We start from the raw sequence: 23,720 nt of genomic DNA on the forward strand, positions 1-23,720 counted from the left end.
GCAGTGTCTACAGGTGCAGCTCACGCTGCTTGCCATGGGGGAATCCCGCCCTCAATGAAGACTCCCAGGTTTGATGGCAAGGCGAACTGGGAGGCATTTCATCCCACTTCTGACATCAATTGTAGCGTCCAGAAGAAGTGCACACCAAGTCTGACGCTCTTTTTAAACTTTTATTGAGCCAGCTATACTAACACAGCTCAACTTATCTCGTTCTTTCCACACGCACGTCTATCCTCACTCCTCATTTCCGCAACAGCAACGCTTCCTCCTTCTTCGCCAATCACCTTACAGGCGTGCTACGTTCACAACAAAGAGGATGCAGGATAAAAGTGACAGAAATTGACATTTTTGCATGGTATTTATACATCAGGAAGTGTTGTGTAAGAAAGTGTTAAAAATAAAACCATCAAAAGCCATCTGCTTTTGTATAAAGATAAGTTAGGTTAAATGAAAATATTATTATTTTTTATCTTACGGTATATCAAAAATAATTGAAGCAAAATTTAATTGAAATATTGTCGGTGTGGCCCTCCAGCAGTGCTCGGGTTGCTCATGCGGCCCCTGGTAAAAATTAATTGCCCACCGTATGATTCTCGCTTCGGCTGCGAGAGGTACCGGGTTCAATTCCCTGACAAGCCCTCATGTATTTAAGTCCAATTTTTAATCATAACTTTCTTCCTCGTACACACAGTTGTCGTTACATTTGTGACTTTAGACTTGATTTTAACAATGTTTTCAAAAATTAACCACTCAAGGAATCAATAACAGTGGTACCGAAATTTATGACCACAGTTTGTTCTAGGACTGATTCAAGATTCAAGATTTTTTATTGTCATATGCACAGTTAAACAGACAGTTTGGCGTACATTGGAAATCTTACTTTGCTAGAGCTGGTAACCCTTAGTTCATCTATGTATGAAAATGTCAGTGAAACTAAATATGTGTTAAAAGTGCAATAAGGTAACACAGTTTCAGATTGTGTCCCCTATTAAAATCTCACATTTCATGAAATTTGTTGGTAAGGCTTTTTGTTCTCATCGTAGGATTCTCACGCAAGGTGAGAGACGCCCTGTGTTGCAATCCTGGACAAATGCTGAAGTCTTTAAGTCCTGTTTTCAGTCACTACGAATCTATCAAGTTACTGCAAGACGTTTCCACCAAGACTTGAACTTGGATCACTGGATTCAGAGTCCAGAGTGCTAACCATTACACCATGGAACCTGTATATACACAGGTAAAAGAAAGTGATCCCACAGTAAACAGTATTGATAAAATGTGATTACATCTCATTTACACCTTGAGTTGTCAGGAAAATGGAGGGAAACGTTTAAATCAAGTCTAAAGTAAAAAAAAGACAAGACTTGTGACTGTGTGTACGAGGGGAAAAGTCATGACTGAAAACAAGAATTATAAACACAAGTGCTCGTCCAACTTTTATTTCACTTTTCCAGAGGGCACATAATCAAGGGATCAATGAAAATCTACAAAATCAAATACAGTTGTTTCTTAATTTACGAGCTCTATTTGTTCTAGGACTGATCTTGTAAACCCTTATTTCTTTTGTGCATGAAGATGGTAGTGAATTTAAATTTTGGTTTCAAGATTATCAAAATCTCACATTTTATTTGAGATTTGTTGGGTAATCATGTTGCAGGGTTTGTTGGTCTTGGACAAGTCCTTGTGTTAAAATTATAATTCCTGTTTTCAGTCATGACTTTTCCCCTCGTACACACAGTCACAAGTCTTGTCTTTTTTTACTTTAGACTTGATTTAAACGTCTCCCTCCATTTTCCTGACAACTTACACTCAAGGTGTCAATGACAATCGATCAAATTCCATCAATACTGTTTACTGTTGGATGACGTTATTTTACCCGTGTATATACAGGTTCCATGGTGTAATGGTTAGCACTCTGGACTCTGAATCCAGTGATCCGAGTTCAAGTCTTGGTGGAACCAGCTTGCAGTATCGGAGTGTTTTATTGATCCCTTTACTGTATGCCTTCACAAAAAAAGATAATCAAGTTTAAAATGAAGTTCGCTGTCAAAAGTAGAAATAAATATTATTATGTGTGTACAAAGTAAAAAGTAATGACTGACAGACATAAAAGCTTGTACAGAATTTGAACCCAGACCATCTCTCACACCCTCAGCAAGAAGGATACGACGAGACTAAGAAGTCCTGGAACAAGACTTACCAACCAATCTTATGAAATGTGAGGTTTTAATAGGGGACACAATCTGAAACTTGATTACCTTATTGCACTTTTAACACATATTTAGATTCACTGACATTTTCATACATAGATGAACTAAGGGTTACCAGCTCAGTCCTAGAACAAACTGTGGTCATACATTTAGGTAACACTGTATTTGATAAGTCACGAATGTAACAACAATTGTGTGTACAAGAAAGACAAGTTGTGACTAAAAATAGGTCTTACAAACATAAGGGCTTGTCCGGGAATTGAACCCGGGACCTCTCGCACCCTAAGCGAGAATCATACGACTAGACCAACAAGCCTTAAAGACGTGTTGGCAAACATATTTTTAAAATGTTTTAATCTTTTAATAGGGGACACAATCTGAAACTGCACTTTTAACACATATTTTGATTGACTACCATTTTCATGCATAAATAAACTGAGGGTTTACGACCTCAGTCCTAGAACAAATAGAGCTCGTAAGTTGAGACACAACTATATTTATTTCAGAGGTTTTTATTGATCTCTTGAGTGTGTGCTGTATGGAATATTGATGTAAAAGTTTAAAGTCACAATTATAAAGACAACTTGTGTGTCGAGGGAAAGTTTGTGACTAAAAACAGGACTTATAAACATATAAGGATCACTATTTGGAAGTGGACTACAACATTTTACTTCTAAAACAAACTTAGACTCACTCCTTTTTGCATGTGAAAATATTCAAATGGAGGTCATACTGAACACTAATCACTCTAATGTTAGAAGAAGGTTCCACCAAGACTTGAACTTGGATCACTGGATTCCGAGTCCAGAGTGCTAACCATTACACCATGGAACCTGTAAATGTACATGTAAAACAATGTGATCCTACAGTACACAGTACTTGATTTGATTTGATAGATTGTCATTGATCCCTTGAGTGTGTGCTGAAAACAGGACTTAAAGACTTCGGCGTTTGTCCAGGATTTCAACACAGGGCGTCTCTCACTCTTTCCAACAAAACTCATGCGATCTGACATTTTAATAGGGGACTGAATTTAAATTTTGGTTACTTTATTGCACTTTTAACAAAAATTTAGTTTCACTGACATTTTCATACATAGATGAACTAAGAGTTACCAGCTCAGTCCTAGAACAAACTGTGGTCATACATTTAGGTAACACTGTTATTGATCCCTTGAGTGGTTGTTGTTTGAAAACATTGTTAAAATCAAGTCTAAAGTCACAAATGTAACAACAACTGTTGTGTGTACGAGGAAGAAAGTTATGATTAAAAATACTTATAAACATGAGGGCTTGTCCGGGAATTGAACCCGGGACCTCTCACACCCGAAGCGCGAATCATACGACTAGACCAACAAGCCCTGCATACGTGTTTGCCCAAATAATCTCATAAAATGTAAAATAAGGGGACACGATCTGAAATGTTGTGGTACACTTTTAAGCAACATTTTAATTTACTACCATTTTCATGAAAAAATGTCAAACAATCCAATCAAGTACTGTTTACTGCAGGATCATTTGGTATAAAGTGCAGGTTCCATGGTGTAATGGTTAGCACTCTGGACTTTGAATCCAGTGATCCAAGTTCAAGTCTTGGTGGAACCAACTTGCAGTAAATGAAGTAGTACAGGACCCAGTAATAATACTGTACTTCATTATATTTTTTTTATGAATCCCTTGAGTGTGTGATGTCTGAAAAAATGGTCAAAATCAATTCTAAAGTCACAAATGTAACTACAATTTTGTGCACAAAGGAATAATTTCTGACTAAAAACAGGACTTATAAACATAAAAGGAGCACAATTTGAAACTGCACTACAACATTGTACTTTTAGGCCAAATTAAGATGTGCTGTTTTTTTCATGCAAACAACTTTCAAATGGAGGTCTTAGTGAACCACTAAGCTCTGTAATGTTACAAGAAGGTTCCACCAAGACTTGAACTTGGATCACTGGATTCAGAGTCCAGAGTGCTAACCATTACACCATGGAACCTGTAAATGTACATGTAAAACAATGTGATACTGCAGTACGAAGGGTTTGATTGGATTTAATGGATGTTCATTTTAACAAGCCGTGGAACAAGACTTTCCAACAAAAGTCATGAATTCTAAGATTTTAATAGGGGACACGATCTGAAACTCGGTTACCTTATTGCACTTTTAACACATATTTAGATTCAATGACATTTTCATACTTAGATGAACTAAGGGTTACCAGCTCAGTTCTAGAACAAACTGTGGTCAGAAGTTTAGACACCACTGTAGTACTAATAGTGATATTAATAATATTATGTTTATTTTGTGTAGTACGCCTTAAATTATTTCGATCACATCTAGGAATTGATATGATGGGGATCTTGAGATTATTTATTTGGTGTTGCGATCGATTGAACGCGTCATAATTTGCCACCTCAGTAGAATGCATGTTCACATCTGGCACAGTCACTACAGAAAAAACATTATATGAGTTATGTATTATTCTAAGAGAAATGCTATGTGCGTAGGAATTTTCCAGTCTAGTGCTGGTTAGTTTTATCTTACTGTAACTGACTCCTCACCCGGACTAACAGACACTGTAATTGCCTGTGTCCGAGCTTGCTCTAGTGTAGTTAGTCAAGTGTGATTTAACCAGTAATCTATGTTTCTAGATAGAGTGATGGTGCCTTCCGGGTTAGAGTGAAGGAGGTCCCTCATCAGCAAACCCGGTTTGCCCCAGAAAGAGGGCCAATTATCAATAAATGTTAGTCCCTGTTTTCTACATCAACTAGTCAGCCACTTGTTAAGCAAGAATAATTTGCAATACCTCTCATCATTGCCTCTTTCAGGCAGGGGGCCAGAGACAAGTAATCGATCGTATCAAGGTGTCAATGAGAAACTATTAAATGTCATCAATACTGTTTAATGTTGGATCTTTTTTTTTTAGCTGAGGATATGCAGGTTCCATGGTGTAATGGTTGGCACTCTGGGCTTTGAATCCAGTGATCCAAGTTCAAGTCTTGGTGGAACCAACTTGCAGTACTTAAGTGGCAATTTAGAAAATGATAGTTTCTTATGGATCCCTTGAGTGTGTGATGTTTAAAAAAATGGTCACAATCAAATCTAAAGTCACAAATGTAATGACAATTGTGTACGAGGGAAAAGCAATGACTGAAAACAGGACTCAAACACAAAAGAGCTTGTCCAAGATTTGAACCCAGGCCATCTCTCACACCCTGACCAAGAAGTCCTGGAACAAGACTTATTAACAAATCTCATGACACGTGAGGTTTCAGTGGAGGACATAATCTGAAACTTAGTTATCCTATTGCACTTTTAACACATATTTATATTCACTGACATTTTCATACATAGATGAACTAAGGGTTACCAGCTCAGTCCTAGAACAAACTGTGGTCATACATTTAGGTACCACTGTGTTTGATCCCTTGAGTGGTTGTTGTTTGAAAACATTGTGCGTACGAGGAAGAAAGTTATGATTAAAAATTGGACTTAAATACATGAGGGCTTGTCCGGGAATTGAACCCGGGACCTCTCGCACCCGAAGCGAGAATCATACGACTAGACCAACAAGCCCTGCCATGAGCTTTGCCCATCTAATCTCATGAAATGTGAAATTAGGGGACACGATCTGAAATTTTGTGTTAAACTTTTAACCAACATTTTAATTTACTACCATTTTCATGAAAAAATATCAAACAAAATCTGTTATATCCAAGCAAATACTTTTTACTACAGGATCATTTGTATAATTTTACTGGTTCCATGGTGTAATGGTTAGCACTCTGGACTTTGAATCCAGTGATCCAAGTTCAAGTCTTGGTGCAACCAACTTGCACTATTGAAGAGGCAAATTGTTCAGTATTACAACTGTAATTACTTTGATGGATTTTTATGGATCTCTTAAATGTGTGACATCTGAAAAAATGTTTAAAATCAAGTCTAAAGTCACAAATGTAACAACAACTGTGTGTACGAGGGAAATATTTGATTGAATATAGCACCCGAAGTGAGAATCATACGACTAGACCAACAAGTCCTGTAAAATAATGTGGCAAAAATTTTTTCTTTAAAAAAATAACATATTTTAATTGACGACACTATTTGAAATTGTGCTTTTAACACATATTTTGATTGACTACCATTTTCATGCATAACTAAACTGAGGGTTTACGACTTCAGTCCTAGAACAAATAGAGCTTGTAAGTTGAGACACAACTGTATTTATTTCAGAGGTTTTTTTTAATCTCTTGAGTGTGTGATGTATGGAAAATGTAGGTAAAAGTTTAAAATCAAGTTTAAAGTCACAAATGTAAAGACAACTGTGTGTACGAGGGAAAAAGTTGTGACTAAAAACAAGACTTATAAACATATAAGAGTACAATTTGAAAATGGGCGACAACATTGTACTTTTGAGTCAAATTTAGATTCACTTCCTTTTTCATGCAAAAAATAATTTAAAAGGCAGTCATATTGAACATGAATCACTGTAATGTTAAAAGACGGTTCCACCAAGACTTGAACTTGGATCACTGGATTCAGAGTCCAGAGTGCTAACCATTACACCATGGAACCTGTAAATGTACATGTAAAACAATGTGATCCTACAGTACACAGTACTTGATTTGAATTGATCAATCAATCAATCAATCAATGTTTATTTATACAGCCCTGAATCACAAAAGTCTCAAAGGGCTGCACAAGCCACAACGACATCCTCGGCACAGAGCCCACACAAGGGACGTCGATGTGAATGACTATGAGAAACCGTGGGGAGGATCGCATATGTGGGTAACCCCCCCTCTGAGTACAGTCCCTATTGGATCTAACATAACAGTGAGAGTCCAGTCCGTAGTGGGGCCAGCAGGAGACCATCCCGAGCGGAGACAGGTCAGTAGCGCAGAGATGTCCCCAACCGATGCACAGGCGTGCGGTCCACCCCGGGTCTCAACTCTGGACAGCCAGCACCTCATCGATGGTCACCGGAACTGGAATAACCCAGCGAGGGGGCAGAGGAGAAAAGAAAACGGCAGATCAACTGGTCTAAAAAAGGGGGGTCTATTTAAAGGTTAGAGTATACAAATGAGTTTTAAGATGGGACTTAAATGCTTCTACTGAGGTAGCATCTCTAACTTTTACCGGGAGGGCATTCCAGAGTACTGGAGCCCCAATAGAAAACACTCTATAGCCCGCAGACTTTTTTTGGGCTCTTGGAATCACTAATAACCCGGACTTCTTTGAACGCAGATTTCTTGTCGGGACATATGGTACAATACAATCAGCAAGATAGGTTGGAGCTTGACCGTGTAGTATTTTATACGTACGTAGTAAAACCTTAAAGTCTCATCTTAAGTGCACAGGAAGCCAGTGCAGGTGAGTCAGTATAGGCGTATATAAAGGTATATATGTATATAAAGATATATACAGTATAGGCGTAATATGATCAAACTTTCTTGTTCTTGTCAAAAGTCTAGCAGCCGCATTTTGTACCAACTGTAATCATTTAATGCTAGACATAGGGAGACCCGAAAATAATACGTTACAGTAATCGAGACGAGACGTAACGAACGCATGAATAATGTTACGGAGATGAAAGAAGGCCGTTTTAGTAACACTCTTAATGTGTGACTCAAACAAGAGAGTTGGGTATTGGGAATTGATAGATTGTCATTGATCCCTTGAGTGTTAATAGGGGACTGAATTTAAATATTGGTTACCTTATTGCACTTTTAACACATATTTAGTTTCACTGACATTTTCATACATGTATGAACTAAGGGTTACCAGCTCAGTCCTAGAACAAACTGTGGTCATACATTTAGGTAACACTGTTATTGATCCCTTGAGTGTGTGATGATTGAAAACATTGTGTGTACGAGGAAGAAAGTTATGATTAAAAATTGGACTTAAATACGTAAGGGCTTGTCTGGGAATTAAACCCGGGACCTCTCGCACCCGAAGCGAGAATCATACGACTAGACCAACAAGCCCTGCATGTAACTTTGCCCAACTAATATCATGAAATGTGAAATTAGGGGACACGATCTGAAATGTTGTGGTAAACTTTTAACCAACATTTTAATTTACTTCCATTTTCATTAAAAAATGTCAAACAATGTTAAATCCAATCAAGTACTCTTTACTGCAGGATCATTTGGATTTCTATACAGGTTCCATGGTGTAATGGTTAGCACTCTGGACTTTGAATCCAGTGATTCAAGTTCAAGTCTTGGTGGAACCAACCTGCACTATTTAAGTGGCAAATTGTTCAGTAATACCACTGTAATTACTTGTGGATCCCTTAAATGTGTAATGTCTGAAAAAATTTTTAAAATCAAGTCTAAAGTCACAAATGTAACAACTGTGTGTACGAGGGAAATATTTGATTGAATATAGCAGTGGTTCTCAACCTTTTTTCAGTGATGTACCCCCTGTGAACATTTTTTTAATTCAAGTACCCCCTAATCAGAGCAAAGCATTTTTGGTTGGAAAAAAAGAGATAAAGAAGTAAAATACAGCACTATGTCATCAGTTTCTGATTTATTAAATTGTAAACAGTGCAAAATATTGCTCATTTGTAGTGGTCTTTCTTGAACTACTTGGAAAAAAATACAAAAATAACTAAAAACTTTTTGTAAAATAAACAAGTGATTCAATTATAAATAAAGATTTCTACACAGAAGTAATCATCAACTTACAGTAAAGTGCCCTCTTTGGGGATTGCCAAAAATGTCCTCTCCTGTTGTTCTCCCCTCTAATGTTTTACAAAAAAGTATGTGCTCATAAATATCGTCAGTATCGATGTATCTGACAAAACCTACAACTTGCGCATTTCCACTGATATCTGTGGATTCATCCAGCTGGAGGGAAAATGAGTCGCTAAGTTTTCCAACAACTTCCTCAACAATGTCTTTTCCCATTTGATCTACTCTCCGGCAAACAGAGTCATTTGATAAAGGCACATTCTTTATTTTCTCGGCTGCGTTTTTATCCAGTATCGTCTCGGCTGGAAGTATCAGCTCTTCAGTGATAGTGAACGGCTTTTTGCAGGGCCGGCCCGTGGCATAGGCCGTATAGGCAAATGCTAAGGGCGCCGTCCATCAGGGGGCGCCACGCCAGTGCCACAAATGTTGGAGAAAAAAAAAAAAAGTTGGTACTATTATTTCTAAATGCAAAAAATAATCCCACGTTAATTAAAATGCAAAGTAAAGCCTATTTAATAGAAATATTATTTGTTACAACATTACGCCCACAACCTCCTCCCCCCGCACGGTGCGCCCCCTCCCTTCCCGTATCATGACTCAGGTGCCCAGGGAAGAAAAAATAGAAAAGAAGAGGAGGAGAAACGAGAAAAAGACAGAGGTAGCAGGTATACGAGTAACGTTAGCCTACATGAAATTATTTGTCTGTTACAGAATGTGATAGTAACCTGGCTTTTTAGCATTAAGCTAATGTTACATGATTCGGCAATTGCTAATCAATAAATAGCTAGTTCTGTTTTAACGTCGGGTTAATATTGTGGAGGGGGCTAAATTGTTATGGAAAATAATAATGTAACGTTAGGTAATTACAGTACTCCCACCTTACATTCCTCAGGGACATTTGTATTAAATCTTTTAAGCAGGTGTTTTTTGTTTACATTGTTATTGCCTTCTGGTTAGCTAATGTTTGCCCTGCAGGTAATAGTCAGTTTTCCACCCCAGTACTTGATTTGATTTGATAGATTGTCATTGATCCCTTGAGTGTGTGCTGTCAAAATAAAGGAGATAAAAGTTTAAAATCAAGTTAAGAGTAAAAAATGGATGTGTGTACGAGGTAAAAAGTAGTGACTGAAAACCGGACTTAAATACTTCGGCGTTTGTCCAGGATTTCAACACAGGGCGTCTCTCACCTTGTGCGAGAATCCTATGACGAGAACAAAAAGCCTTTCCAACAAAACTCATGCAATCTGACATTTTAATAGGGGACTGAATTTAAATCTTGGTTACCTTATTGCACTTTTAACACATATTCAGATTCACTGACATTTTCATACATAGATGAACTAAGGGTTACCAGCTCAGTCCTAGAACAAACTGTGGTCATACATTTAGGTAACACTGTATTTGATAAGTCACGAATGTAACAACAATTGTGTGTACAAGAAAGACAAGTTGTGACTAAAAATAGGTCTTACAAACATAAGGGCTTGTCCGGGAATTGAACCCGGGACCTCTCGCACCCTAAGCGAGAATCATACGACTAGACCAACAAGCCTTAAAGACGTGATGGCAAACATATTTTTAAAATGTTTTAATCTTTTAATAGGGGACACAATCTGAAACTGCACTTTTAACACATATTTTGATTGACTACCATTTTCATACATAAATAAACTGAGGGTTTACGACCTCAGTCCTAGAACAAATAGAGCTCGTAAGTTGAGACACAACTGTATTTATTTCAGAGGTTTTTATTGATCTCTTAAGTGTGTGCTGTATGGAATATTGATGTAAAAGTTTAAAGTCACAAATATAAAGACAACTTGTGTGTCGAGGGAAAGTTTGTGACTAAAAACAGGACTTATAAACATATAAGGATCACTATTTGGAACTGGACTACAACATTTTACTTCTAAGCCAAACTTAGACTTACTCCTTTTTGCATGTGAAAATATTCAAATGGAGGTCATACTGAACACTAATCACTCTAATGTTACAAGAAGGTTCCACCAAGACTTGAACTTGGATCACTGGATTCAGAGTCCAGAGTGCTAACCATTACACCATGGAACCTGTAAATGTACATGTAAAACAATGTGATCCTACAGTACACAGTACTTGATTTGATTTGATAGATTGTCATTGATCCCTTGAGTGTGTGCTGAAAACAGGACTTAAAGACTTCGGCGTTTGTCCAGGATTTCAACACAGGGCGTCTCTCACCCTTTCCAACAAAACTCATGCGATCTGACATTTTAATAGGGGACTGAATTTAAATTGTGGTTACTTTATTGCACTTTTAACACATATTTAGTTTCACTGACATTTTCATACATAGATGAACTAAGGGTTACCAGCTCAGTCCTAGAACAAACTGTGGTCATACATTTAGGCACCACTGTTATTGATCCCTTGAGTGGTTGTTGTTTGAAAACATTGTTAAAATCAAGTCTAAAGTCAGAAATGTAACAACAACTGTTGTGTGTAAGAGGAAGAAAGTTATGATTAAAAATACTTATAAACATGAGGGCTTGTCCGGGAATTGAACCCGGGACCTCTCGCACCCGAAGCGAGAATCATACGACTAGACCAACAAGCCCTGCACTCAACTTTGCCCAACTAATCTCATGAAATGTGAAATTAGGGGAAAACAATGTGAAATTTTGTGGTAAACTTTTAACCAACATTTTAATTTACTACCATTTTCATGAAAAAATGTCAAACAAAATCTGTTATATCCAATCAAGTACTCTTTACTGCAGGATCATTTGGAGTTATATACAGGTTCCATGGTGTAATGGTTAGCACTCTGGACTTTGAATCCAGTGATACAAGTTCAAGTCTTGGTGGAACCGACTTGGACTGTTGAAGTGGCAAATTGTTCAGTAATACCACTGTAATTAGTTTGATGGATTTTTATGGATCCCTTAAATGTGTAATGTCTGAAAAAATGTTCAAAATCAAGTCTAAAGTCACAAATGTAACGACAGCTGTGTGTACGAGGGAAATATTTGATTGAATATAGCACCCGAAGTGAGAATCATACGACTAGACCAACAAGTCCTGTAAAATAATGTGGCAAACATCTTTAAAAAATACAATATTTTAATAGACGACACTTTTTGAAATTGTGCTTTTACCACATATTTTGATTGACTACCATTTTCATGCATAAATAAACTGAGGGTTTACGACCTCAGTCCTAGAATAAATAGAGCTTGTAAATTGAGACACAACTGTATTTATTTCAGAGATCTTTATTGATCTCTTGAGTTTGTGATGTATGGAATATTAAGGGAAAAGTTTAAAATCAAGTTTAAAATCACACATATAAAGACAGCTGTGTGTAAAACTGAAAAAGTTGTGACTAAAAACATGACTCATAAACATATAAGGGACACAATCTGAAAATGGACAAAAACAATTTTTTACAGAAATGTAATTTATTTGCATTCTTCATGTATTCACTAATCAAATGGAGGTCATGCTGAACACTAATTACTCTAATGTTACAAGAAGGTTCCACCAAGATTTGAACTTGGATTACTGGATTCAGAGTCCAGAGTGCTAACCATTACACCATGGAACCTGTATAATAACCCAAAGTATCCTGCAGTAAAGAGTACTTGATTGGATATAACAGATTTTGTTTGACATTTTTTCATGAAAATAGTAGTAAATTAAAATGTTGGTTAAAAGTGTACCACAAAATTTCAGATTGTGTCCCCTAATTTCACATTTCATGAGACTAGTTGGGCAAACATGTATGCAGGGCTTGTTGGTCTAGTCCAGACCTGGGCATTCTCCGGCCCTTTGTACGTCCCTGTCCGGCCCGCGTGAGGCCAATCATAAATTACAAAATACATTTAAAAAAGTATCTATCTCGAGTGTGCAATACAACGGTGCTGCTTTTGTTTTGAAAAGCGTTATTTGTATGACTTCCGTGTGGACGTATGCTCGTGCGCGCAGCGGCAATCACAAATTACAAAATAAATTAAAAAAAAACATCTATGTCGTGCGTGCAAAACAACTGTGCTGCTTTTATTTTGAAAAGTGTTATTTATGGGCGGTCCGTCCGGTTATCCCCGAGACGCTAAAAAAAGAAAAGGTGATGACGAATGGCGTGTTTTCAACAAGACATGGACTGCCAAGTAAAGGTAAAGCCGTGTGCTTAATTTGTGGTACACATGTTGCTGTGTTTAAAGAATATAGTGTAACCACCTGCTGACGTTGATGTTGTCTTCTTGAGTTGCGTAAATGAGGAGTGAGGATAGACGTGCGTGTGGAAGGAACGAGATAAGTTGAGCTGTGTTAGTATAGCTTGCTCAATAAAAGTTTGAAAAGAGCGTCAGACTTGGTGTGCACTTCTTCTGGACGCTACAATTGGTGGCAGAAGTAAAAATGTGCGCATACTGCGCTGCTTAATTGTGTGCGCAGCCTGCTACGTCATCGAGAGGTACGTGCCACGTGAGAGAGAGAGAGAGAGAGAGAGAGAGAGAGAGAGAGAGAGAGAGAGAGAGAGAGAGGCAGTGTCTACAGGTGCAGCTCCCGCTGCTTGCCATGGGAGAATTCCGCCCTCAATGAAGACTCCCAGGTTTGATGGCAAGGCGAACTGGGAGGCATTTCATCCCACTTCTGACATCAATTGTAGCGTCCAGAAGAAGTGCACACCAAGTCTGACGCTCTTTTTAAACTTTTATTGAGCCAGCTATACTAACACAGCTCAACTTATCTCGTTCTTTCCACACGCACGTCTATCCTCACTCCTCATTTCCGCAACAGCAACGCTTCCTCCTTCTTCGCCAATCACCTTACAGGCGGGCTACGTTCACAACAAAGAGGATGCAGGATAAAAGTGACAGAAATTGACATTTTTGCATGGTATTATACATCAGGAAGTGTTGTGTAAGAAAGTGTTAAAAATAAAACCATCAAAAGCCATCTGCTTTTGTATAAAGATAAGTTAGGTTGAATGAAAATATTATTATTTTTTATCTTACGGTATATCAAAAATAATTGAAGCAAAATTGAATTGAAATATTGTCGGTGTGGCCCTCCAGCAGTGCTCGGGTTGCTCATGCGGCCCCCGGTAAAAATTAATTGCCCACCCCTGGTCTAGTCGTATAATTCTCGCTTCAGGTGCGAGAATTCCCTGACAAGCCCTCATGTATTTAAGTCCAATTTTTAATCATAACTTTCTTCCTCGTACACACAGTTGTCGTTACATTTGTGACTTTAGACTTGATTTTAACAATGTTTTCAAAAATTAACCACTCAAGGAATCAATAGCAGTGGTACCTAAATTTATGACCACAGTTTGTTCTAGGACTGATTCAAGATTCAAGATGTTTTATTGTCCTATGCACAGTTAAACAGACAGTTTGGCGTACATTGGAAATCTTACTTTGCTAGAGCTGGTAACCCTTAGTTCATCTATGTATGAAAATGTCAGTGAAACTAAATATGTGTTAAAAGTGCAATAAGGTAACACGGTTTTAGATTGTGTCCCCTATTAAAATCTCACATTTCATGAAATTTGTTGGAAAGGCTTTATGTTCTCGTCATAGGATTCTCACGCAAGGTGAGAGACGCCCTGTGTTGCAATCCTGGACAAACGCTGAAGTCTTTAAGTCCTGTTTTCAGTCACTACGAATCTATTAAGTTACTGCAGGAAGGTTCCACCAAGACTTGAACTTGGATCACTGGATTCAGAGTCCAGAGTGCTAACCATTACACCATGGAACCTGTAAATGTACAGATAAAAGAAAGTGATCCAACAGTAAACAGTATTGATGAAATTTGATTACATCTCATTTACACCTTGAGTTGTCAGGAAAATGGAGGGAAACGTTTAAATCAAGTCTAAAGTAAAAAAGACAAGACTTGTGACTGTGTGTACGAGGGGAAAAGTCATGACTGAAAACAGGAATTATAAACACAAGTGCTCGTCCAAGTTCAACAAACCCTGCAACATGATTACCCAACAAATCTCATAAAATGTGAGATTTTAATAGGATAAACAATCTGAAATTGTGTTACACTTTTAACCAACATTTTGAAAGCCCTTTGATTAATTCATGCATGAAAAAGGCAGTGAATCTAAATTTGGGATAAAAGTGCATCATTGTAACCCAGTTTCAGATTGTGTCCCCTATATGTTCATAAGTCCTGTTTCCAATCATGGATCTGTCCCTCGTACACACACTTGTTGTTACTTTTGTGACTTTAGACTTGGTTTTGAACTTTTATTTCACTTTTCCAGAGGGCACATAATCAAGGGATCAATAAAAATCTACAAAATCAAATACAGTTGTTTCTTAATTTAGGAGGTCTATTTGTTCTAGGACTGATCTTGTAAACCCTTATTTCATTTGTGCATGAAGATGGTAGTGAATTTAAATTTTAGTTTAAAGATTGTGTCCCCTATTAAACATTTGTTCAGCAATCCTGGTGCAGGGTTTGTTGGTCTTGGACAAGTCCTTGTGTTAAAATTATAAGCTGTTTTTTGCAGGTTCCATGGTGTAATGGTTAGCACTCTGGACTTTGAATCCAGAGATACAAGTTCAAGTCTTGGTGGAACCAGCCGACAGTAAGCAAATTGTTACGTACTTTGGTACATTTTTATGGATCCCATGAGTGAGTGATGTCAATAGAAAATGATCATAATCAAGTCAAAAGTCACAAATGTAACAACAACTGTGTGTACGAGGGAAAAAGTTATTATTGAAAAAAAGGACTTGTAAACATAAGAGCTTGTCCGGGAATTGAATCCAGAGTACCTCACACACAATGTGAGAATGACACTATTAGACCAAAAAACCCTGAAAAACAAAGTCTTGTTTTTTTTTTACTTTAGACTTTATTTAAACGTTTCCCTCCATTTGCCTGACAACTTACACTCAAGGTGAAATCCATTAAATAACAGTAATACTGTTTACTGTTGGATCACTTTTTTTTTTACCTGTGTATATACAGGTTCCATGGTGTAATGGTTAGCACTCTGGACTCTGAATCCAGTGATCCAAGTTCAAGTCTTGGTGGAACCAACGTACAGTAATTTAAGTAACACATTATTCAGTAATACCGCTGTAATTGATTTAGTAGATTTGTATAGATCCCTTGAGTGTGTGATGTCTGAAAAAATGGTCAAAATCAATTCTAAAATCACAAATGTAAAGACAATTTTGTGTACGAAGAAACAATTTGTGACAAAAAAACATAAAAGGAGCACAATTTGAAACTGACCTACTGTACTTTTAGAAAAAATTAAGATGCACTAATTTTTTCTTGCAAAAAACTTTCAAATGGAGGTTATACTAAATACGCTAATGTTACAAGATGGTTCCACCTAGACTTGAACTTGGATCACTGGATTCAGAGTCCAGAGTGCTAACCATTACACCATGGAACCTGTAAATGTACATGTAAAACAATGTGATCCTACAGTACACAGTACTTGATTTGATTTGATAGATTGTCATTGATCCCTTTAGTGTTGTTTACTGCAGGATCATTTGGAGTTATATACAGGTTCCATGGTGTAATGGTTAGCACTCTGGACTTTGAATCCAGTGATCCAAGTTCAAGTCTTGGTGGAACCAACTTGCAGTAGTGAAGAGGCAAATTGTTCAGTAATACCACTGTAATTACTTTGATAGATTTTTATGGATCCCTTAAATGTGTGATGTCTGAAAAAATGTTCAAAATCAAGTCTAAAGTCACAAATGTAACAACAGCTGTGTGTACGAGGGAAATATTTGATTGAATATAGCACCCGAAGTGAGAATCATACGACTAGACCAACAAGTCCTGTAAAATAATGTGGCAAACATCTTTAAAAAATAAAATATTTTAATCGACGACACTTTTTGAAATTGTGCTTTTACCACATATTTTGATTGACTACCATTTTCATGCATAAATAAACTGAGGGTTTACGACCTCAGTCCTAGAACAAATAGAGCTCGTAAGTTGAGACACAACTGTATTTATTTCAGAGATCTTTATTGATCTCTTGAGTGTGTGATGTATGGAATATTAAGGGAAAAGTTTAAAATCACACATATAAAGACAACTGTGTGTCTGAGGGAAAATGTTGTGACTAAAAACAGGACTCATAAACATATAAGGGACAAAAATCTGAAAATGGACAATAAACTATTTTTCACAGAAATTTGCATTTTTCATGTAATTACTAATCAAATGGAGGTCATACTGAACACTAATCACTCTAATGTTACAAGAAGGTTCTACCAAGACTTGAACTTGGATCACTGGATTCAGAGTACTAACCATTACACCATGGAACCTGTATATACACAGGTAAAAGAAAGTGACCCAACAGTAAACAGTATTGATGAAATTTGATAGATTTTCATTGACACCTTGAGTGTAAGTTGTCAGGAAAATGGAGGCAAACGTTTAAATCAAGTGTAAAGTAAAAAAAGACAAGACTTGTGACTGTGTGTACGAGGGGAAAAGTCATGACTGAAAACAGGGATTATAAACACAAGTGCTCGTCCAAGTTCAACAAACCCTGCAACATGATTACCCAACGAATCTCATAAAATGTGAGATTTTAATAGGAGACACAATCTGAAATGTTGTTACACTTTTAACCAAGATATTGAATGCCCTTTGATTAATTCATGCATGAAAAAGGCAGTGAATTAAAATTTGGGTTAAAAGTGCATAATTTTAACCCAGTGTCAGATTGTGTCCCCTATATGTTCATAAATCCTGTTTTCAATCATGGATCTGTCCCTCGTACACACACTTGTTGTTACATTTGTGACTTTAGACTTGGTTTTGAACTTTTATTTGACTTTTCCAGAGGAAACATAATCAAGGGATCAATGAAAATCTACAAAATCAAATACAGTTGTTTCTTAATTTACGAGCTCTATTTGTTCTAGGACTGATCTTGTAAACCCTTATTTCTTTTGTGCATGAAGATGGTAGTGAATTTAAATTTTGGTTTCAAGATTATCAAAATCTCACATTTTATTTGAGATTTGTTGGGTAATCATGTTGCAGGGTTTGTTGGTCTTGGACAAGTCCTTGTGTTAAAATTATAATTCCTGTTTTCAGTCATGACTTTTCCCCTCGTACACACAGTCACAAGTCTTGTCTTTTTTTACTTTAGACTTGATTTAAACGTCTCCCTCCATTTTCCTGACAACTTACACTCAAGGTGTCAATGACAATCCATCAAATTCCATCAATACTGTTTACTGTTGGATGACGTTATTTTACCTGTGTATATACAGGTTCCATGGTGTAATGGTTAGCACTCTGGACTCTGAATCCAGTGATCCAAGTTCAAGTCTTGGTGGAACCAGCTTGCAGTATTGGAGTGTTTTATTGATCCCTTTACTGTATGCCTTCACAAAAAAAGGATAATCAAGTTTAAAATGAAGTTCACTGTCAAAAGTAGAAATAAATATTATTATGTGTGTACAAGGTAAAAAGTAATGACTGAAAGACATAAAAGCTTGTACAGAATTTGAACTCAGACCATCTCTCACACCCTCAGCAAGAAGGGTACGACGAGACTAAGAAGTCCTGGAAAAAGACTTACCAACAAATCTTATGAAAAGTGAGATTTTAATAGGGGACACAATCTGAAACTTGATTACCTTATTGCACTTTTAACACATATTTAGATTCACTGACATTTTCATACATAGATGAACTAAGGGTTGCCAGCTCAGTCCTAGAACAAACTGTGGTTATACATTTAGGTAACACTGTATTTGATAAGTCACGAATGTAACAACAATTGTGTGTACAAGAAAGACAAGTTGTGACTAAAAATAGGTCTTACAAAAATAAGGGCTTGTCCGGGAATTGAACCCGGGACCTCTCGCACCCTAAGCGAGAATCATAAGACTAAACCAACAAGCCTTATAGACGTGATGGCAAACATATTTTTAAAATGTTTTATTCTTTTAATAGGGGACAGTCTAAAACTGCACTTTTAACACATATTTTGATTGACTACCATTTTCATGCATAAATAAACTGAGGGTTTACGACCTCAGTCCTAGAACAAATAGAGCTTGTAAGTTGAGACACAACTGTATTTATTTCAGAGGTTTTTATTGATCTCTTGAGTGTGTGATGTATGGAAAATTTATGTAAAAGTTTAAAGTCACAAATATAAAGACAACTTGTGTGACTAAAAACAGGACTTATAAACATATAAGGATCACTATTTGAAACTGGAATACAACATTGTACTTTTAAGCCAAATTTAGACTCACTCCTTTTTGCATGTGAAAATATTAAAATGGAGGTCTTACTGAACATTAATCACTCTAATGTTACAAGAAGGTTCCACCAAGACTTGCTATGTCTAGCATTAAAAGATTACAGTTGGTACAAAATGCGGCTGCAAGGCTTTTGACAAAAACAAGAAAGTTTGATCATATTACGCCTATACTGGCTCACCTGCACTGGCTTCCTGTGCACTTAAGATGCGACTTTAAGGTTTTACTACTTACGTATAAAATACTACACGGTTTAGCTCCAGCCTATCTCGCCGATTGTATTGTACCATATGTCCCGGCAAGAAATCTGCGTTCAAAGAACTCCGGCTTATTAGTGATTCCCAGAGCCAAAAAAAAGTCTGCGGGCTATAGAGCGTTTTCTATTCGGGCTCCAGTACTCTGGAATGCCCTCCCAGTAACAGTTAGAGATGCTACCTCAGTAGAAGCATTTAAGTCCCATCTTAAAACTCATTTGTATAATCTAGCCTTTAAATAGACCCCCTTTTTTAGACCAGTTGATCTGCCGTTTCTTTTCTTCTCTCCTCTTCTCCCCTGTCCCTTGCGAGGGGGAGTTGCATAGGTCCGGTGGCCATGGATGAAGTGCTGGCTGTCCAGAGTCGGGACCCCGGGTGGACCACTAGCCTGTGCATCGGTTGGGGACATCTCTGCGCTGCTGACCCGTCTCCGCTCGGGATGGTTTCCTGTTGGCCCCGCTGTGGACTGGACTCCCGCTGATGTGTTGGATCCACTGTGGACTGGACTTTCACAATGTTATGTCAGACCCACTCGACATCCATTGCTTTCGGTCTCCCCTAGAGGGGGGGGGGGTTACCCACATATGCGGTCCTCTCCAAGGTTTCTCATAGTCATTCACCGACGTCCCACTGGGGTGAGTTTTTCCTTGCCCGTATGTGGGCTCTGTACCGAATATGTCGTTGTGGCTTGTACAGCCCTTTGAGACACTTGTGATTTAGGGCTATATAAGTAAACATTGATTGATTGATTGATTGATTGAAGACTTGAACTTGGATCACTGGATTCAGAGTCCAGAGTGCTAACCATTACACCATGGAACCTGTATATGTACATGTAAAACAATGTGATCCTACAGTACACAGTACTTGATTTGATTTGATAGATTGCCATTTACACCTTGAGTGTGTGCTGAAAACAGGACTTAAAGACTTCGGCGTTTGTCCAGGATTTCAACACAGGGCGTCTCTCACCCTGCGTGAGAATCCTATGACAAGAACAAAAAGCCTTACCAACAAAACTCATGCGATCTGACATTTTAATAGGGGACTGAATTTAAATTTTGGTTACTTTATTGTACTTTTAACACATATTTAGATTCACTGACATTTTCAAACATAGATGAACTAAGAGTTACCAGCTCAGTCCTAGAACAAACTGTGGTCATACATTTAGGTACCACTGTTATTGATCCCTTGAGTGGTTGTTGTATGAAAACATTGTTAAAATCAAGTCTAAAGTCACAAATGTAACAACAACTGTTGTGTGTACGAGGAAGAAAGTTATGATTGAAAATAATTATAAACATGAGGGCTTGTCCCAGGAATTGAACCGGGGGCCTCTCACACCCGCAGCGAGAATCATACGACTAGATCAACAAGCCCTGCACTCAACTTTGCCCAACTAATCTCATGAAATGTGAAATTAGGGGACACGATGTGAAATTTTGTGGTAAACTTTTAACCAACATTTTAATTTACTACCATTTTCATGTAAAAATGTCAAACAAAATCTGTTATAGCCAATCAAGTACTGTTTACTGCAGGATCATTTGGATTATATACAGGTTCCATGGTGTAATGGTTAGCACTCTGGACTTTGAATCCAGTGATCCAAGTTCAAGTCTTGGTGGAACCAACTTGGACTATTGAAGTGGCAAATTGTTCAGTAATACCACTGTAATTAGTTTGATGGATTTTTATGGATCCCTTAAATGTGTAATGTCTGAAAAAATGTTCAAAATCAAGTCTAAAGTCACAAATGTAACGACAACTGTGTGTACGAGGGAAATATTTGATTGAATATAGCACCCGAAGTGAGAATCATACGACTAGACCAACAAGCCCTGTAAAATAATGTGGCAAACATCTTTAAAAAATAAAATATTTTAATAGACGACACTTTTTGAAATTGTGCTTTTACCACATATTTTGATTGACTACCATTTGCATGCATAAATAAACTGAGGGTTTACGACCTCAGTCCTAGAACAAATAGAGCTCGTAAGTTGAGACACAACTGTATTTATTTCAGAGATCTTTATTGATCTCTTGAGTGTGTGATGTATGGAAAAGTTTAAAATCAAGTTTAAAATCACACATATAAAGACAACTGTGTGTAAAACTGAAAAAGTTGTGACTAAAAACATGACTTATAAACATATAAGGGACACAATCTGAAAATGGACAAAAACAATTTTTTACAGAAATGTAATTTATTTGCATTCTTCATGTATTCACTAATAAAACGGAGGTCATACTGAACACTAATCACTCTAATGTTACAAGAAGGTTCCACCAAGACTTGAACTTGGATTAAGAGTCCAGAGTGCTAACCATTACACCATGGAACCTGTATAAAAACCCAAAGTATCCTGCAGTAAAGAGTACTTGATTGGATATAACAGATTTTGTTTGACATTTTTTCATGAAAATAGTAGTAAATTAAAATGTTGGTTAAAAGTTTACCACAAAATTTCAGATTGTGTCCCCTAATTTCACATTTCATGAGATTAGTTGGGCAAACATGTATGCAGGGCTTGTTGGTCTAGTCCAGACCTGGGCATTCTCCGGCCCACGGGCCGGATGCGTGAGGCCAATCATAAATTACAAAATACATTTAAAAAAGTATCTTATGTCGTGCGTGCAATACAACTGTGCTGCTTTTATTTTGAAAAGTGTTATTTATGGGCGGTCCGTCCGGTTATCCCCGAGACGCTAAAAAAAAAGAAAAGGTGATGACGAATGGCGTGTTTTCAACAAGACATGGACTGCCAAGTAAAGGTAAAGCCGTGTGCTTAATTTGTGTTACACATGTTGCTGTGTTTAAAGAATATAGTGTAACCACCTGCTGACGTTGATGTTGTCTTCTTGAGTTGCGTAAATGAGGAGTGAGGATAGACGTGCGTGTGGAAGGAACGAGATAAGTTGAGCTGTGTTAGTATAGCTTGCTCAATAAAAGTTTAAAAAGAGCGTCAGACTTGGTGTGCACTTCTTCTGGACGCTACAATTGGTGGCAGAAGTAAAACTTTGCGCATACTGCGCTGCTTAATTGTGTGCGCAGCCTGCTACGTCATCGAGAGGTACGTGCCACGTGAGGAGAGAGAGAGAGAGAGAGAGACAGAGAGAGAGAGAGAGAGAGAGAGAGAGAGAGAGAGAGAGAGAGAGAGAGGAAGGAGAGAGGCAGTGTCTACAGGTGCAGCTCACGCTGCTTGCCATGGGGGAATTCCGCCCTCAATGAAGACTCCCAGGTTTGATGGCAAGGCGAACTGGGAGGCATTTCATCCCACTTCTGACATCAATTGTAGCGTCCAGAAGAAGTGCACACCAAGTCTGACGCTCTTTTTAAACTTTTATTGAGCCAGCTATACTAACACAGCTCAACTTATCTCGTTCTTTCCACACGCACGTCTATCCTCACTCCTCATTTCCGCAACAGCAACGCTTCCTCCTTCTTCGCCAATCACCTTACAGGCGTGCTACGTTCACAACAAAGAGGATGCAGGATAAAAGTGACAGAAATTGACATTTTTGCATGGTATTATACATCAGGAAGTGTTGTGTAAGAAAGTGTTAAAAATAAAACCATCAAAAGCCATCTGCTTTTGTATAAAGATAAGTTAGGTTGAATGAAAATATTATTATTTTTTATCTTACGGTATATCAAAAATAATTGAAGCAAAATTGAATTGAAATATTGTCTGTGTGGCCCTCCAGCAGTGCTCGGGTTGCTCATGCGGCCCCCGGTAAAAATTAATTGCCCACCCCTGGTCTAGTCGTATGATTCTCGCTTCGGGTGCTAGAGGTCCCGGGTTCAATTCCCTGACAAGCCCTCATGTATTTAAGTCCAACTTTTAATCATAACTTTCTTCTTCGTACACACAGTTGTCGTTACATTTGTGACTTTAGACTTGATTTTAACAATGTTTCCAAAAATTAACCACTCAAGGGATCAATAACAGTGGTGCCTAAATTTATGACCACAGTTTATTCTAGGACTGATTCAAGATTCAAGATTCAAGATTTTTTATTTTCATATGCACAGTTAAACAGACAGTTTGGCGTACATTGAAAATCTTACTTTGCTAGAGCTGGTAACCCTTAGTTCATCCATGTATGAAAATGTCAGTGAAACTAAATATGTGTTAAAAGTGCAATAAGGTAACCGAGTTTCAGATTGTGTCCCCTATTAAAATCTCACATTTCATGAAATTTGTTGGTAAGGCTTTTTGTTCTCGTCATAGGATTGTCACGCAAGGTGAGAGACGCCCTGTGTTGCAATCCTGGACAAAT

The 23,720-nt window shown here is 37.6% G+C and overlaps 19 non-coding genes across 19 annotated transcripts; 10 read left to right on the forward strand and 9 right to left on the reverse strand.

The window, feature by feature from the left end:
• Positions 1-2,451: 2,451 nt before the first annotated feature.
• Positions 2,452-2,523, reverse strand: trnap-agg (transfer RNA proline (anticodon AGG)). Its single transcript has one exon. It is a non-coding gene; the product is annotated as a tRNA-Pro (tRNA).
• A 446-nt stretch (positions 2,524-2,969) lies between these two features.
• Positions 2,970-3,041, reverse strand: trnap-cgg (transfer RNA proline (anticodon CGG)). Its single transcript has one exon. It is a non-coding gene; the product is annotated as a tRNA-Pro (tRNA).
• Positions 3,042-3,739: 698 nt separating this feature from the next.
• Positions 3,740-3,811, forward strand: trnaq-uug (transfer RNA glutamine (anticodon UUG)). The gene has a single exon. It is a non-coding gene; the product is annotated as a tRNA-Gln (tRNA).
• A 317-nt stretch (positions 3,812-4,128) lies between these two features.
• On the reverse strand, positions 4,129-4,200 carry trnaq-cug (transfer RNA glutamine (anticodon CUG)). Its single transcript has one exon. It is a non-coding gene; the product is annotated as a tRNA-Gln (tRNA).
• Positions 4,201-5,143: 943 nt separating this feature from the next.
• Positions 5,144-5,215, forward strand: trnaq-uug (transfer RNA glutamine (anticodon UUG)). Its single transcript has one exon. It is a non-coding gene; the product is annotated as a tRNA-Gln (tRNA).
• Positions 5,216-5,708: 493 nt separating this feature from the next.
• On the reverse strand, positions 5,709-5,780 carry trnap-cgg (transfer RNA proline (anticodon CGG)). The gene has a single exon. It is a non-coding gene; the product is annotated as a tRNA-Pro (tRNA).
• A 183-nt stretch (positions 5,781-5,963) lies between these two features.
• Positions 5,964-6,035, forward strand: trnaq-uug (transfer RNA glutamine (anticodon UUG)). The gene has a single exon. It is a non-coding gene; the product is annotated as a tRNA-Gln (tRNA).
• Positions 6,036-6,707: 672 nt separating this feature from the next.
• Positions 6,708-6,779, reverse strand: trnaq-cug (transfer RNA glutamine (anticodon CUG)). Its single transcript has one exon. It is a non-coding gene; the product is annotated as a tRNA-Gln (tRNA).
• Positions 6,780-8,373: 1,594 nt separating this feature from the next.
• Positions 8,374-8,445, forward strand: trnaq-uug (transfer RNA glutamine (anticodon UUG)). The gene has a single exon. It is a non-coding gene; the product is annotated as a tRNA-Gln (tRNA).
• A 1,943-nt stretch (positions 8,446-10,388) lies between these two features.
• Positions 10,389-10,460, reverse strand: trnap-agg (transfer RNA proline (anticodon AGG)). The gene has a single exon. It is a non-coding gene; the product is annotated as a tRNA-Pro (tRNA).
• Positions 10,461-10,906: 446 nt separating this feature from the next.
• On the reverse strand, positions 10,907-10,978 carry trnaq-cug (transfer RNA glutamine (anticodon CUG)). The gene has a single exon. It is a non-coding gene; the product is annotated as a tRNA-Gln (tRNA).
• A 454-nt stretch (positions 10,979-11,432) lies between these two features.
• Positions 11,433-11,504, reverse strand: trnap-cgg (transfer RNA proline (anticodon CGG)). Its single transcript has one exon. It is a non-coding gene; the product is annotated as a tRNA-Pro (tRNA).
• A 184-nt stretch (positions 11,505-11,688) lies between these two features.
• Positions 11,689-11,760, forward strand: trnaq-uug (transfer RNA glutamine (anticodon UUG)). Its single transcript has one exon. It is a non-coding gene; the product is annotated as a tRNA-Gln (tRNA).
• A 2,818-nt stretch (positions 11,761-14,578) lies between these two features.
• trnaq-cug (transfer RNA glutamine (anticodon CUG)) lies at positions 14,579-14,650 on the reverse strand. Its single transcript has one exon. It is a non-coding gene; the product is annotated as a tRNA-Gln (tRNA).
• Positions 14,651-15,415: 765 nt separating this feature from the next.
• trnaq-uug (transfer RNA glutamine (anticodon UUG)) lies at positions 15,416-15,487 on the forward strand. Its single transcript has one exon. It is a non-coding gene; the product is annotated as a tRNA-Gln (tRNA).
• Positions 15,488-15,879: 392 nt separating this feature from the next.
• trnaq-cug (transfer RNA glutamine (anticodon CUG)) lies at positions 15,880-15,951 on the forward strand. The gene has a single exon. It is a non-coding gene; the product is annotated as a tRNA-Gln (tRNA).
• A 483-nt stretch (positions 15,952-16,434) lies between these two features.
• On the forward strand, positions 16,435-16,506 carry trnaq-uug (transfer RNA glutamine (anticodon UUG)). Its single transcript has one exon. It is a non-coding gene; the product is annotated as a tRNA-Gln (tRNA).
• Positions 16,507-18,173: 1,667 nt separating this feature from the next.
• Positions 18,174-18,245, forward strand: trnaq-cug (transfer RNA glutamine (anticodon CUG)). Its single transcript has one exon. It is a non-coding gene; the product is annotated as a tRNA-Gln (tRNA).
• Positions 18,246-20,994: 2,749 nt separating this feature from the next.
• trnaq-uug (transfer RNA glutamine (anticodon UUG)) lies at positions 20,995-21,066 on the forward strand. The gene has a single exon. It is a non-coding gene; the product is annotated as a tRNA-Gln (tRNA).
• Positions 21,067-23,720: the final 2,654 nt, after the last annotated feature.

This window comes from Entelurus aequoreus, linkage group LG11 (genome assembly GCF_033978785.1).
Source record: "Entelurus aequoreus isolate RoL-2023_Sb linkage group LG11, RoL_Eaeq_v1.1, whole genome shotgun sequence".
NCBI lineage: Eukaryota > Metazoa > Chordata > Actinopteri > Syngnathiformes > Syngnathidae > Entelurus > Entelurus aequoreus.